Source organism: Serinus canaria, chromosome 2, assembly GCF_022539315.1.
Source record: "Serinus canaria isolate serCan28SL12 chromosome 2, serCan2020, whole genome shotgun sequence".
Classification (NCBI taxonomy): Eukaryota; Metazoa; Chordata; class Aves; order Passeriformes; family Fringillidae; genus Serinus; species Serinus canaria.
The window spans coordinates 55,560,009-55,575,111 of NC_066315.1; the positions used below are offsets into that span (position 1 = coordinate 55,560,009).

The following is a 15,103-nucleotide window of genomic DNA, read 5'->3' on the forward strand; positions in this document are numbered from 1 at the left end:
AGCATTTTGCAAAGAAAATAAATCTTCTGTTTCTTCCTATTGCTTCCCCATTTCTCTTTCCTTTCCCATGAAGCTACTGAATTTCACAGGTTTAACTCTTGATACTAGTATAAAGGATAAGTACTTTTTATAAAATCTTTTACAAACTTTGGGGTTTTTTCTTCACAACACTGCTCCAGCAATATAATTTCAGTCTTCAGGAATAAATAAGACAGAAGTGACTCCAAAATACTACTTTTCTGAAACCTGTCCTAATTTTGGTATGATTTTGTATCATCATACTCTTAGAAAGAAAAAATAACTGCTCCACAACCAATCCACATATGAGTGATGCAAATTTGCAAGGAGGTTTATGGTTTATTATCATACATTAAAGTTATCTACAGTAGGTAGTTCTGCTTTAATTTGTTTGCAGATTCCAAACAGGTTCATGTAACTCCGTATTCCTCAGTAAGTCAGACCAAATAACATCACACATCTTCCAAGCAGCTCACAGCTGAACAATGTAGTTTCCTTTCTTTCAATTTCTACCCTCTTCTCTCTGCACTGTTGTTTCCAAGTTGTCTTCTTACTATTCTGAAACTCACAATTACAGAAAGATTTCTATGCTCTTACAAAAGCTACACTTTGATTAAAGTTTTCAAGGCAATGTTCATGGATTTAGAGGCAACGATTCCTGATGTGAATAACTCAGAGGAGCTTCACAGTTTGGTTTGACACTCACTTGACAAAGACACACTGTTAACTCACAGCTGTACCATCCATTCAGGCTCCCAGACTTGGTGTGGTGCCATTCACCACATCCAGGACACTTTCGAAACCTGCATTTCTCATAAATACAGAAGCAGCTGCTTAGCTATGGATGGAGGAAAGTCTTATCATGTCTAATGATGCCATCCTGAAGCAGATGGAATCAAAGAATGTTAAGGGTTTGGAATGGATCTTAAGTATTGTCTAGTCCCAACACCCCCTGCCATGTGCAGGGACACTTCCCTGGCCTTAAACACTGCCAGGGCTGGGGCATCCACAACCTCCCTGGACAACTTACTCCCTTGTTACAGCACCTGACACCCTCTCTGAACTTCTTCCAAGTACCTAACTTAAAATTCCCCTTGTTGAATTTGTACCTATTAATCTGTGTCTTATCACTACAGTTCCTGACAAAGAGCCCCTCTCCATCTTCCCTCTAGGATTCTTCAGATACTGGAAGGTTGCTGAGATCTCCACACAACCTTCTCTAGGCTGAACAGCCGCAGCTTTCTCAGCCTGGGTTCATGGGGGAGGTGTTCCAGTCCTTTTATCAGCTTCGAGGCCTCCTTTTGGCTGGTTCCCAGAGCTGCATGTCCTTTTTATGCTGGGGACACCAGAATTGTACACCGCACTCCAGCGGGGGTCTCACCAGAGAAGAGTAGAGGGGCAGAATTACCTCCCTCGCCCTGCTGGCCCAATGCTGCTTTTGATGCAGCCCAAGCTCGAATGGCTTTTTGGCTTGCGAGCGCACACTTGCCGGCTCACGTTGAGTTTTTCACCGACCATCACTTCCAAGTCTTTCAGGTCATCCTTCAGCTCTTCTGGCAATGGACTAACTTGGGGAGGGGTCGGAGCAACGACCCCTCGGGCAGGGCAGGGCCTGGCAGCCAAGGAGATGGCGGTCGGCCGGCCTCTCCCGCCGAGCAGCTCATGCGGGCGGGCGGGCAGGCTCCGCCGAAGGCCGAGGCCGAGGCCGAGGCCGAGGCCCAGCCCCACCGGGCCCTGCCGGCGCGGGCAGCCGCAGCCCCGGTTCCCCGCCCGCCGTGATCCGGGGCGGGGCGGCTGCGAGGGGCGGCGCCTCCGCGATCCCCGGGCCGCGCCGGGGGGAGGCGGCGGCGGCGGCGGCGGATCCGGGCCCGGCGGAGGCGGAAGGGGCGGGCGGACGTGGCCCTGACTCTGCGGGACGCGCGATGCTGGTGAGTGGAGGGAGGCCGCGGCGTTGTGTCGCAGCGAGGCCTGGCCCAGCCTGGCCCTGCCCGGCAGGACGCGCAGGCGGCGGCGCGGGGCCCGGCACTGAGTCACGCCGCGGGGAACGGGGGAAGGGGCGGTCGGGCCCGGCCCGCCCGCCCGCCCGCCTTTCTTCTCCCGGGCGCGCTCCCGGCCCCGGAGCGCGGGGGTGGCGGTGGTGCCTGCCCGGCCCGCTCGTGGATCCGGCCCCGGAGCCGCGGGCCGGGCCGGAGCGGGGAGGCCGCGAGCTGCGCACTCAGAACGCTTCGCCCCCGTCGGGGTGCGGGAGCGCCCCGCTGGCTGCCCGGCCCCGCAGGGTCTGCCCGGCTGCCGGGGGGCTGCCCGCTCCCTCCCCTCGTCCCCGTCCTTCCGCCGTGACCGCGGCCCCCGCATGGCCAGGGCGCCTCGGTGGCTGCCCCAGCCTTTCCGTCCCGCCCCGGCGGCTCTCAGACCTCGGGCCCGTCCTCCCGTGGCCCTCGCTGTGCCCCCCTCGGCCCCGGGACTGCCCACCCCAGCCATCCCAGGCCCTGCTCCTCCCACGCCTCTGCCCTCTTTTTTCCCTGTGAGCTTTTGTCCGTAACCTCACCGGGTACTGTTCTGGGGAGTTCACCTGCTCTCTGTCCTCCCTGTCCTTTCCTGTGCTGCTTCCTTTCACCCTGTTCATCCCAGCAATCCCCACAGCCCTAGTGATACTCAGGTCTGTCTAGGAGCTTTTTGGTTGTACCTAGAGAAATTCCCTAGTGCTCTCGGTACCATTGTGGCTGGCGGATTTTTGTCACAGTTCATCTCGGTCAACTTCTGTAGGTTTCTCTTGCTCTCAGGGAGTGTGCGCCAGGCTTCCCCTTGTTGCCACCTACTGTTGTGGCCTTACCAGAGAAGGTGCCCCCCGTAACCTTTTGTTTGTCTGTTTGTGTACTTATTGTCTCTATCCAGATGACTAGTCTTGCATATTTTGTTTCAAATAACCAGCTCGTTTGTTTCCCAGTAACTTTGCCAATGCAAGCTAAGTGTGTCCTCATTGGGATCCTTTCCCCATGCTTCTTATTTCCTTTTGAAGTTATGTTCCAGCACTGTCATTACCCCTCTGTTACCTTTCCCCTTCCAGTTTTCTTCTGCCCAGTAACCATTTCCTTCTTCATGTTTTTTTGCCCTTCTGATCTTACTTTCCTGTCATTAAAACCTTCCTTGTGATCTCACCCCATACTCTTTTCTTTGCACATACTCCTTTCCTCTGTAGATTCATATGCTGTCTCCACCACTTTGTATTTAAATCCTCTAGCTATGCCTTTGAGAAGAAAGGAATTTTACCCTAGGTTATCTGAATACTTGTGTTCTGGTTTCAACTGGCATAAACACTGAAAGGGCAGAGATTAATTACTTGTTTTACCTTATTTTGTTTTGATTTTTTACTGACTTCTTCAGCAACTTTTCCTTTGGTATATGTGTTCGTATATAATCATGTACCTCAGCCCAAATACAGACACAGGCCCTGATGCTACTTAGGGAGAAAAAATTCTCTATTAGAAATCCTTTTGGCAGGACTGGGAGGAATAGTCCATGAGGACCAGAAATACCAGGTGGCTACATAGCTTGAATTAGGCTAAATAATGTTTGTAATACCATGTTGTGAATTAGTTGAAATGGAGTGTATTTGGGATGCCTCCTCTTTGGGGAAGTAGCAAGATGCTATGCAGGTTCCACAGTACATAGTTTTTACTCACAATGAACTGCTGTAATGTTGTGTGTTGATGATTTCGTGTCTGTGTGGCATCAGCACTTGGTGTTTCTGATGGTGACCAGAAAGAAGTCTTTTCCATCTGCTCTGTAGCTTCTCATTTTCAGTATTTGTTGTCCAACTTCTTATTTTGTGTCTGTCTTAGTTGCTTTGGTTCTTAAGATTGGTTACATTTCACAGTCAACTCATGACTACATGTTTGAGGTGCAGTTTAAGCACTGGGCACACTTGCCCCATGGAGGCATGGTGAGCACATTTGACATCGGGATTAATTTGTACACCTGGCTCTAGAATCCCAGTTCAGTGTCTTGCGTTAACAGCGTCTCTGGAGGAAACTTTCCATTGCTTATCCAGGGATCACATAGAAAACAGTCTTCATTTGGGCACCTAAATTAAGCACATATGTTTGGCTGATAAAATGGTGGTGGTGGTATAGCAAAATGATCCTTCTTCCACCTTGCTCCTTTGTACACTGGTTTGAACTGACCTTAAAACTTGGGCCTGTTGCTCAAACCATCAGCATGAGAAAATCTCATTGCTTTAAATTAAATAACCTAAATTCATTTAAAATAAATGGATGCACACCCTTATTTGGATACTGCTTTGGGGGTGCCTCTTTTTTGATTTAGCTTATTTGTAGTCTTGGTGCAAGCTCTTGGATTTTAGATGTATTATTATGAAAACAATACTGAGTCCTTAGAGAATGTTCTCAGATACTCAGCTTAGGAAGTGTTATCCTACAACTTTGTGTTAACATCTCAGAGTACTGCTTTTCATCTGTTGTGATTCTTGGATAGTGCCTAGTTTTGTGTAGTTAATATTATTTCAGTAGGGCCTAACTTAATGATGAGTCATATCCCAGGTGCCAGTGGTTGCATGGATTGGAAATACCTGGAATCTTTTCTCTTGCCACTGAAGTTTGCTTTTTCTTTTAATTAATCAAAAACCCCACAAAGTTCTAGTGAATTAAACAGCTTTAAAGATGCTGCACTTGCGCTTCAAAAATTTGTATTATGAGCATGAAGTGAGGAATTTCCTAGTAAGAGGTCAGTGTGTTACCAACTCTGCTGTTGTACTTCCTGTGCTGTCCAACAGGGTCTGTCTCTGTGCATCAGAAGGAAAACAGGGCAGATGTCCCACTTGGATGGGATATCAGGAGGATGTGCACAGGCAGTCATAGCAGCCTGCAGCTTGGTGCAGTCTTCCTGCTGCACAGACCTGGAAGAAAGAAGAGTATGAAAAACTTGGCCTTGGAAGTTCTGCATGTGCTTTAGGAATGAATGATCTCATTTTAAATAGAATACTTAGGTGCTAGCATGTTTTTTAGGTAAGAGTACACTAATAGGAAAATTTTAGTTAACTGTATTTTTCAAGCTTATCTCCATATAAGAAGTGGTTGATGGAACCAACATTTAGAGGTCTGGTTACAAATTATAATGTATTCAGTATGCAAACTTAAACAGCTGTTTTTTTGGTTTGTTATGGAGACCACAGAGTTTCCCTTGCTTGATAAAGGAGAATTTTCAGTAAGAAAATATAATTATTGGAGAAATTGGAGACATGTTGAGCTTGTCTACATGAATAACTTACTGTTTTATTGTAAGAGTTGTAGGTTTTTCAGTAGAAGAACTACTAGAACAAGAACAGATTGGCTGTTCATGTTTCTACAGTGCTGCAGTCCAGACCTGTTACAGACATGACTAAATGACTTGGTAATGAAATTGCTCTGAGCTGATATGCCCTGCTATAGTGCTGTAACTTGTAGCCTTTAATGTAACCACAGGTTTAAACACTCCTTGCCTTATCCCAGCTTCATGAAAGAGCACTGCTTTGGGAAATAATCAGTGTCCCAGTGGGTGGTTCTCTGTCAGTTTTCTCTTTGCCCACAGAACCTCTGGTGTCACAAGAGAGAATCTCTTCCTGTTGCTGCCTTACCTCTTCTTGTAAATGATTCAAGTCAAAATCAAATACGTATTTTTTTAACTAAACCAAACATTGATTACGTTCCACTTTATTTAATGTAGTGTTTTTCAACTCCTATATCTGTGAACCTTAGAAAAAGGAATGAAGGCTACTGTGAAAATAGGAAAATAGTAATTTCATTTTGCACTTCAGTGAATGGGTGTAGAATCATGTGTAAATTTTTGACAGAGTTGGTATCTCTTTCTCCAAAATTTCACTACTTTCTTTGCCAGTAGTATCGTGAACTTGTAAAAAGAAGCAGGTGATTCTCACTCTCTCTTCTGTTCGCTGGTGACCCTTACCTGAAGCACTGCATCCAGCTCTGTGGCATCCAGTGCAAGAAAGACATGCAGTTATTGGAGCAGATCCAGGGCGGTCCACAGAAGTGATCAGAGTGATGGAAAACCTCTCCTATAGCTGAGAGAGTTGGGGTTGTTCATCCTGGAGAAGAGAAGGTTCCAGGGTGAACTTATTGAGGCTTTCATTCAGTGTGTAAAGAAGGGGGAGAAAGATGGGGAGAGACTTTTTACAGAGGCCTGTAGTGGCAGGACAAAGGACATAAGTTTTAAATGGAAAGAGGGTAGATTTAAATTGGTTATAAGGAAGGAATTCTTTACTTTGGTGGGTGGTGAGGCATTGGAACAGGTTAACTAGAGAAGTTGTGGATACCCCATTTTCTAGCAGTGTTCAAGGCCAGGTTGGATGGGGCTTTGAGCATCCTGATCTAGTGCAAGATGTTTGTCTGTGGCAGAGGGTTGGTTACTAGGCGATGTTTAAAGGTGCCTTTCAACCCAAACCGTTTTATAGTTCTTGAATAAACAGTCTAACTTCAATGTGATGTTCTTCCAAAATTTACAGGAAAAAATTTATATTATCTACTTTTCTTGTAACATGGTGAGGATCATGGTGATGGAAAGTTTCTGCAATGCAGGGAGCTCTTCACTCTGCTCTGGTAATGTACTTATCTTTTGAAGACATGCACATCTTCTCCTATATTATTGGAGACTGGTGGCTTTGCTACTGGGACTCAGATGTATTTGATTCATTAACATACACGGTAGAAAAAACGTGAATTTTTAAAATTTGAAGCAGGGAGCTAGCTACAAAAATTTGGGTTATAAGTAAGGCAATTTCAGCCATAACTGAAATCAGAAACTTCTTGTATTTTTAATATGCATTTGATGTAACTTGGCTTTTTGTTCCTCTGTGTTTCAGGTTGGACAATACCTTAATGTGGATTAGAGTTCAGAGCTAAGGCTGGTGAAGTGACCTTAGTTCACCCTGTTTTGCTCTGTAATTTAAACTTAATTTCATATGTAAATTTCTAAAGCTCCTCTAATCTCACAGGCAGTGGAAACTGTCACTTGGAAGTTTTATCTAAAGTTCAGTGGACTGAATTAGGGGAAAAAAGAGAATTTTAGGAAATAGTTCATCATTTGTTAGCTGTTAGTCTTTTCATCTTGCTTTTCATGGTAATAATTTCATGGGCAAATGCTCTGCTTGCTTCTGGGTAGGCAAAGGATAAACTTTTCACTGTACAATTGAAAATGCTTTTTTAGAATGTTTGCTTTTTTTTAAGAAAACAGACTGTTCTCTTACTCTTTTTTTCAGAGATAACTTTGAAGAAGTTTTGTTGTTTCTGAAAGTGTGCCTATGCTAGGATGCTGTCGCTAACAGAAGTTGTCTAAAATCAAAGTTTATATCTTTAATTAGTTAAACTGATTTTGTTAGATTCTAATGCAGGCTTAGCTTTAAAACTTAATGGTGCAATCTTAATCAAAAAGAAGGAGGATTTAAATGTGGGTGTTAGGGATGTGTTGCAATTTTAACTTTTACAAAATTAAGTTAAATTGTTTCACTTCTATACCAAGGGTGTCTGTTGCAGTCATTAGAGATCAAAACTGGTTAATAATTTGCTGAAATGATACTACATTTAAGCAGAACTAACTTTTTGTTAACTTTAACTTACAGCCTTACTGTAAGTTAAGGCTGCTAGAATTCAGACTTTGTAGTTGAACCAGAAGAATTACATACAAATCCCTTTCTAGATTTTAATGAGAAAGTTGTCATTCTTTTTTGGGCTGACTGTATTTAATGGGCATCTGGAATGAAATGTATGGGAGGTGCTGTTCATTGCCAACAGTGTTTGCAGCATTACACCACAGTGGGAATCAAGATCACTAGCACCTATATCCATGCACTTAATGTAAACACAATTTAAAAGGAAAATAAGAAAATAAAGAGGGAGTGTTTTCACAGGTTCTGATTTTGTCGCACACAGGAAATTAATGTAAGTAACTGCAACAGTCCTTGATTTATCCATTATTTGTCACTTCAGAATGAAACATTAGTATGAAGGTGATTATGTGAGGAAACTCTTCAGAATTTAAGCTGTACTCTTGTAGTACATTCAAATATCTGAAAATATCAGACTGTTTGCAAGATTAATCAGTGTGACCGTCATCTTTATTTATAAATTGAAGTGGCAAACTGGATTGCCTTGATCAATTGAGCTCTTGTACAAATAACAAGAGGGAAGAAGTTGTAAAATTAGCAAGCTGTTGGGAAGATATTCCAGCCAGAATTGGTTTTTGCTTGTTAGCAATATGTTAATGGGTTTTTTTTAAGTTATTGGTAAGAGCTGCTGCCTTCCGAGAGCATGGAAAAAGTCTGTGGAAATATTATTGCAGGTGAAAATTCCTTTTTCTTTACCAGGGCAGTGTGAAAGTGTACGTTGTGATGCATTGAGTGTTGTTATAGTGGTGGGGGATTTGTGTTAGGGTTCAGAGGCTTGCCCTGGATGTTCTGGTGGAGGGTGTGCTGTGTCTGAAGCAAGCTGTAAGACAACACTGTTTTCTTGGTGGAGATCAGTAGTATTATGATGTTTTAGCTTATTAAGTTGGATTTAGTTGAAGTTTTGATGTCTGGTAAGGTCTTTTGGGAAAACAGTTATGAGTAAGAATTGTCCTTGCAGGATCATTAAGGTCTCTAAACTGGCCCAAGGTGTTTCAGTGTTTCCAGCCCTTCTGTGTTTTTTCTTTCTGAATTACATTGGATTTAACTCCTTGCTGCTGTTGTGTTGTTTTTGTGGCTTTTTGCGGCAGTGTTTGGTTGGGGGGGGTTTTGTGTGTTTTTTTGGTTTGTTTTTTTTTTCCCCCTTTCTAAGGAAACAAGGTATATTACTCTGTCTTCTGCTTGCAGCATTGGGTATCTAGCAATTTTCATGGCTTGTCCTCCCTCATTTGCCTTTTCTGCATTTTTCTGACTGAATCAAGAAGTGCATCTTCATGTGCATTGTCCTTCATTATTTATGTTTATTTGGGTTTCATTGGGCTTTGTTTAGTCTTTTGCTTTCTTGTTTGTTTTGTTTGGGTTTATGCAGGTTCTATCATATATATGATTTAAGCCAGAGAGAAAGTGGGAATATTCAAGGCTCTTTATCTTATTGTGGTGGTTTGACTCCAGTTGCATGCCAGGTATCCACCAAAACCCCTCCATCATTCCCCTCAAGTAGACAGGAGGAAAAATACAATGAAAGGCTCATGAGTTGAGATAAGGACAGGAGCAGATCTCTCATTGATTACTATCATGGGCAAAACAGACTGGTCTTGGGCAAATTAATTGAATTTATTATTAATCAAAATCAGAGCAAGTTAATGAATAGTAAAACTAATTTTTAAAACACCTTTTCCTCACCTCTCCCTCCTTCTCGGGCTCTATCTCCCCCTTACCAGCAGCACAGGGAGACTTGGTCTGAGGTATGGTGCGTTCACCACAGGCTGTTTCTACCACTGCCCAGGAGAGGAGTCTTTCCCCTGCTCTGACATGGTATCTTCCCATGGGGGACAGTTCTCCATAAGCTTATCTTGCATCAATCCTTCCCATGGGCTGCAGCTCTTCGTCAACTGCTTTGATGTGAGTCTCTTTCCACAGGGTGCAGTCCTTCAGGCACAGCCTGCTCCAGCATGGGATTCCCATGAGCCCACAGCCTCCTTTCAGGCATCCTGCTCTGACATGGGTCTCCTCCATGGGCTGCAGGTGGAAGTTTGCACCCTGTGGTCTGCGAGTGGGTCTGTGCATCCCTGTGGTCCTCCATGGGCTGCAGGGGCATGGCTGTTTCACCATGGTCTTCACAGGCTGCAGGGCAATCTCTGCTCTGGTGCCTTGTCCTCCACTGACCTTGGTGTGTGCGGGGTTTCTCACACATTTTCATTCCTCTCTTCTCTGAGTACAATTACATCTGTGCAATAATTTATTTTCTTTTTTAATATGTACTTACAGAGATGTTGCTGCCATCTCTGGTTGGCACAGTCTTGGCCAGTGGCAGATCTATCCTGGAGCCAGGTGGCATTGGCTCTCTTGGACTTGGGGGGAGCTACAGCTGACTTCTAGAAGTTACCCCTGTAGCCCCCCCGCCACTACCAAAACCTGCCACACAAACCGACTACACTTCTGTAAAACTTTCTCCCTTCTCTTCAGTGCACCCATATCTTGACTTGATTCTTTTTGTTCTTTTCCTATTGTGCAGCATTCCTTTTTCCAAGATGTAAAAGCTGAGTGTTTGAAGAAGCTATGAAGCACATTAACTGCAGGTTCAGTTAAAAAATGCTGTAGGGTCTGTCTGTAGGGTACTACAGGGTTCTGTTTTTGACACAGAAATGTGCAAGACCTTAGGTTAGAAAGAACATTTAGTTTAGGAGCAAACTACAAGCTTTTCTACATAAGGGTTATTTCCTCAACAGCAAAGTGAACTCTCTGAAGATGGCCAAGCAAAACTTGAAATATTTTACCTATGTATTACTTAAGGATGTAGTCCCCTTGCGCTGTTTTCCAAATTGAAAACAACCATAAAACTTACTGTTTGTTGGATTCTAAATATTGACCAGAGTTTACTTTGGCTGGAGTTGCAAAGGGAGAGTTTGCTTGTATAGAATATCTTTAAGAGTCTAGATATAGCCTTTGTTCATGAGGCAGCATGTATATGTTGGAGTATGGTGTGGGTTGTTGGGTTTTTTTGTACTAGCTGTAGGGAGATACCTGTCAAAAGCTGCTGGGATTGTTTGTTCAAGGAAGACAAAGGTAAAGCTGTAAGGAAGAAATAAAGAATGCTGAAGACCTGGTAAAAGAATAGACAAAGAGAAAACATGGCACACTCCAAGTTTCTTGGTTTTTTTCTGATGAATAGTTACTGATATTTTAAAAAAACCTTGTATTCAGGCATACAGATAAACCACATGCGTTAAAAAGACTTTTAGTAAAGACAATAATGGATAATTTAAGTAAATAAGAAAAGTGTGAAAACTTCAATTCCAAGTTACTTATATATACTGTGTTTAAATTTGAATGTAAAATTGAATTTTAGAGTCTTTCTAGCTGTGAAGAACACGTCCAGGCTTTGTTTTATTTGTTCAGCTGGCAACTGTATCATTGGCACATGAAGTAATGTAGGAGTGTATTAATTACAGTGCTTTAGATATCATTGATCAGAGCTGTAAAACACAGAGGAGAGGGCGTGGGGAGAACATTGGAGCCCAAAATGAAGTCATCGTTAGGGAGGTACAGTATTAACCAGCCAAAATTTACACCAAATTTAACAACTTGGTCTTAAATTACTGCCAAATTACACACTCTTGCTGCTGCATTTTTTTTAACTGCTGCACAGAGTTTTTTACCACCCAAAGACAACTTTTGGAAGGGAGGAGTTCATGCATACATCTCTGCCTTTTTTCATAATGAACTGAATTTAATTCCATTGAAAATGAGATGAGCTAAAGCTTTTCACACTACACATAGCTCAGTGTTTCGTAACAATACAGAGGAACTGAACATTGTCATTTTTGTAATTTGTCTCTTAAATATCTTTATTGAAAAGGGAGAAAAAAATCTAGTATTTCTCTTCTGGTATTGATTTCTAGAATAACCAATTTTTGCAATAGTTGTGTCATTTTGCTGGGGCACAGTGAAAATGTCTGCTATAGGCAGATTCTCCAGATGTTGATTAATTACATGTTTGTAGCATGTGAAGTGCTAAGGACATTATGCTTGTTCCTAGTCTTGCTTTAAGAATGTGTCATGTGAAGTGCATAAATTGTCTGCCTATCTCATAGCCTTTATATTTACTGGCCTAAAATAATTCTGGACAGAACTGTTAGTGCTGTATAATGTTGCATGTAGGACCATGGTTCAGCTAAGCAGTGTTACAGTGTAGAGCTCGTAATGCTAACACATCAGCTGAAGGCAAGGTACTTTGGAAACTTCATAATGCTGAAGGTTTTCAAACTTATTTTTAGTGACATTTGTTCCCCTGTAGCTTATTAGTGAAACTTGTTTCTCTTCCCAAATGGGTTTGGGTGCAGTATGATTAACTCTGGTCACTGAAACTCATGCTGTTAGACATCACAAGAAGTTTTCCTCATATTTGAATTTAGACAAGAGATAAAATAAGTCTAGAGGTTGTGCCTCTTTACTGCATCTTTAAAACAGTGTTATCTGGGCTCTTGCATCAGCTGGGAAACCTTGCTCTGAACCTGGAGTTCTTACTGGGCAAGAAGCTGACAAGTTCAAATTCTATCTGTAATTACTGAAGTAAACTATCTTGAAGTATGTAATTTAGAAATAAGGGGTTGTGGGAGAACAACAAGTGATGCACAGGCCTTGGAGCTGTAAAGCTGAAAGTTGTATTGTGTTAGGATGTAAAAATTGGGTATTTGCTCCAGCAGATGGCTTGGGATGCTGAAAAGCTGGTGGGGTCTATTTTTTTTTTAGATAAAAGCTGGGTTAGCTTTCACATTTTCCTGAAGGCATCTTCCAGCATTCACATCATTTTCCAAGGAGGTGGGATATCTAAAAAAGACTCTTTATTATTAGATTATCAATAAAAACAAGCCCAGTGTTTTCTAGTGCAATGTGTTCCTTTGCATATCATGTTTATCTATCATGATGTGTGTCCCCAAGTAATGAAAAAGAGGGAGTAACATTTCTTATAAGTCCTTCAAGGGTGTTCTAAAGTTTTGGCAAAAGGTTACCTCCTTTTGTTTGGACTGTTTTAATTGCAGTACTTGAGTGTAGGGTTGAAAGATTGGCCGGCATTGAACACTATCATCCTGCTGCATCAAATTGTGCATATAATGTCTGGAAACTGCAGGGGTGATAATTCTCATGCAAATATAGCTGCTCCTGAAGCTATAATGAAGTTTGGGTTTGAGAAGGTCCAAAGCTGCAGAGTGGATGTTGCAACTCAGGCAACTGATATTATCCTTGAAGCAGGTCAGCAGCAAGTCTGATCTGTTTGGGGGAGAAAGCGCAGTGATGGTCAGTTCAAGACCAGCTTGTGCAAGGTCCTGCCAGAAGCACTTTGCAAGGGAGAGATCTCACTGATTTAAAGGTCATGACTTAATGGTGAGGTTTTAATTCAGGCAGTTGTGCACAGTCTGGGCACTGAGAAATCTGCCTTAGGAACTCCCCCTTTTTAGAAGTTGGGATGTTGGGTGAAGAGATGCAGTGTAACTGCTGCGGACTCGATTTGACCTTTGAGAATTGTTGGCCTAGGAAAGGGTTTTTGTGTGAGAATCAAATAATAGTACTTTTCACATGAAATAGAGTATCATATGTTTGTGTATAATAACAAATGTGCCAAATAAGAAAGCCTTGTGTTACTCCTGCTCTTTCTATAAATTTATTACCATGGTTTAGTTTAACCACTAATACGAATAGTTCTTTTCATAAATAGGCTTTTGTAGTTAAGTATTCTTACATATTGAAATTTTATTCTTGTAAAGTAATATATTAATAATTACCCTTTTTTTTGCACATTAATAAATCTGGAAGAAATTGATAGTGGCTTATAGAATTATTCATCTATTGCTCTATTTTCTGATTAATGTTAAGTAGTAATTAACTGGAAAATGAACGGTAAATGGTTTGAGTCTAGGAAGTTAGCAAGATGGTACTGTCATTCTGTATTTTGTTTAATTGCAAAATTAAAATTGAATGCCAACCAAAGGATAGTGAGGTAGTGTCAATTGCAGTGGAATTATGATTTATAATATTTTTATATAGTGGACTGCATGTGAAAAAGATCCAGAAATTTAGTTCTTTTTCATAGCGTTTTTAATAGCTACATCCTGACTTAAATACAGGTTTACTTTAGGGTAAAGGGAGGGTGAATGAGGAATACCTTGAGTTGAAAAGATTCTGGGAATAGAGGTAGTATTTGTAGATGCACTAGGGTACATAAAAACTAGGACATGTTTAATTGGAGAGTTAAGTATTTCCATCATCATAGAGGGGGAAACTCAACATCTGCTGGTTATGCTTTCTGCTAGCTAGCAAGGGGTTGGCCTTTTGTTTGAAGCTGTTATACAGCAATTAATTATTTTGTGTTAGGTACACCAAAATGTGTTTTACGGAAATGCACTCTAAGCCCAGGCTGTTTGCTGTTGGCAGATTAATAAGCAAGTGACAGTCAGTTAATTCATACTGCAGCATACTGCAGTTTTTGTGAGGTTGCAGATTCAGTGCCATGTCTTCTTTAGTACCAGTTCTAAGAAATCAAAGTGTTTCTGCTCTCCTGGATTGTAGACATGGAATTAATTTTCTTGCTTTTATTACAATGCTGATTTAGGATCACAGTCCAAGACTGTGGGTGTGTAACATGCACAGAGTATTTCCCGCAGTGGAGGTGAATGGCCACTCGTGGACCTTTGTTCTTCCTGGCTTTTGTTGCTCAGTCCTGAAGGTCCATTGTCAGTAGTACTGCAGCAGGTTCAGTTTACAGCAATTAAAGAAGTTAAATACAAGCAAGGTATGATCTAGATCGCACTTCAGCATTATGATGCATGATTGTTGTATGTCTTTAGTAACTAGCTTGCTGTGATTAGAGAAATAAAAATGGCAGTGTTGAATTTTAGGTGTGTGTTTTCTAAGACATATATTGATTGAATTCTTGGTTTTCCACCCAATGCTCTGAGTAACTGTTTCCTCTGTAAAAAATAAAACTAGCTACATAATCAGTTGTATGCCAGATTAAAATGAGACAGTACTTGTTGCTGAGACTCACATAATAAAAATACTTCTTGGTGGTTTTACTTAGAGTTGGAGATTTAAATGTGTATGGATAATGGGAAAGCAAAGGACTGTGAGGATTGGTAATTTCTGTGTTACTGTAGTAAGACAGTCATTGACTGAAAAAATTGAAAAAATGTCACTATCTCAGCTGGTCTTTTTAGGGTTCAGGAGAAAAGGCAGAAGAGAACTTCAGATAACTGGGTGGAAAACAGGGAGTGTATAACAGAATACTTAATTTTCAAAACTCTGCAAAGCCTGGAGTGGAACATGGAATAGCCTAGAAGTGGCTGTGACAAAGCACCTACGACTTAACTGTAGGTCCTGAAAGAATATATTTTATTTTCTGCTGCTCAGAGACCAAGA

The 15,103-nt window shown here is 41.8% G+C and overlaps 1 protein-coding gene across 1 annotated transcript in view; it reads left to right on the top strand.

The window, feature by feature from the left end:
• The first annotated feature begins 1,822 nt into the window (after nucleotides 1-1,822).
• Nucleotides 1,823-15,103, top strand: part of CUL1 (cullin 1) — a 51,904-nt gene continuing 38,623 nt past the window's right edge. Inside the window, exon 1 of the mRNA XM_030229518.2 lies at nucleotides 1,823-1,946. The gene's annotated coding sequence lies outside the window, so the exon portion shown is untranslated. The remainder of the gene's footprint in view (nucleotides 1,947-15,103) is intronic.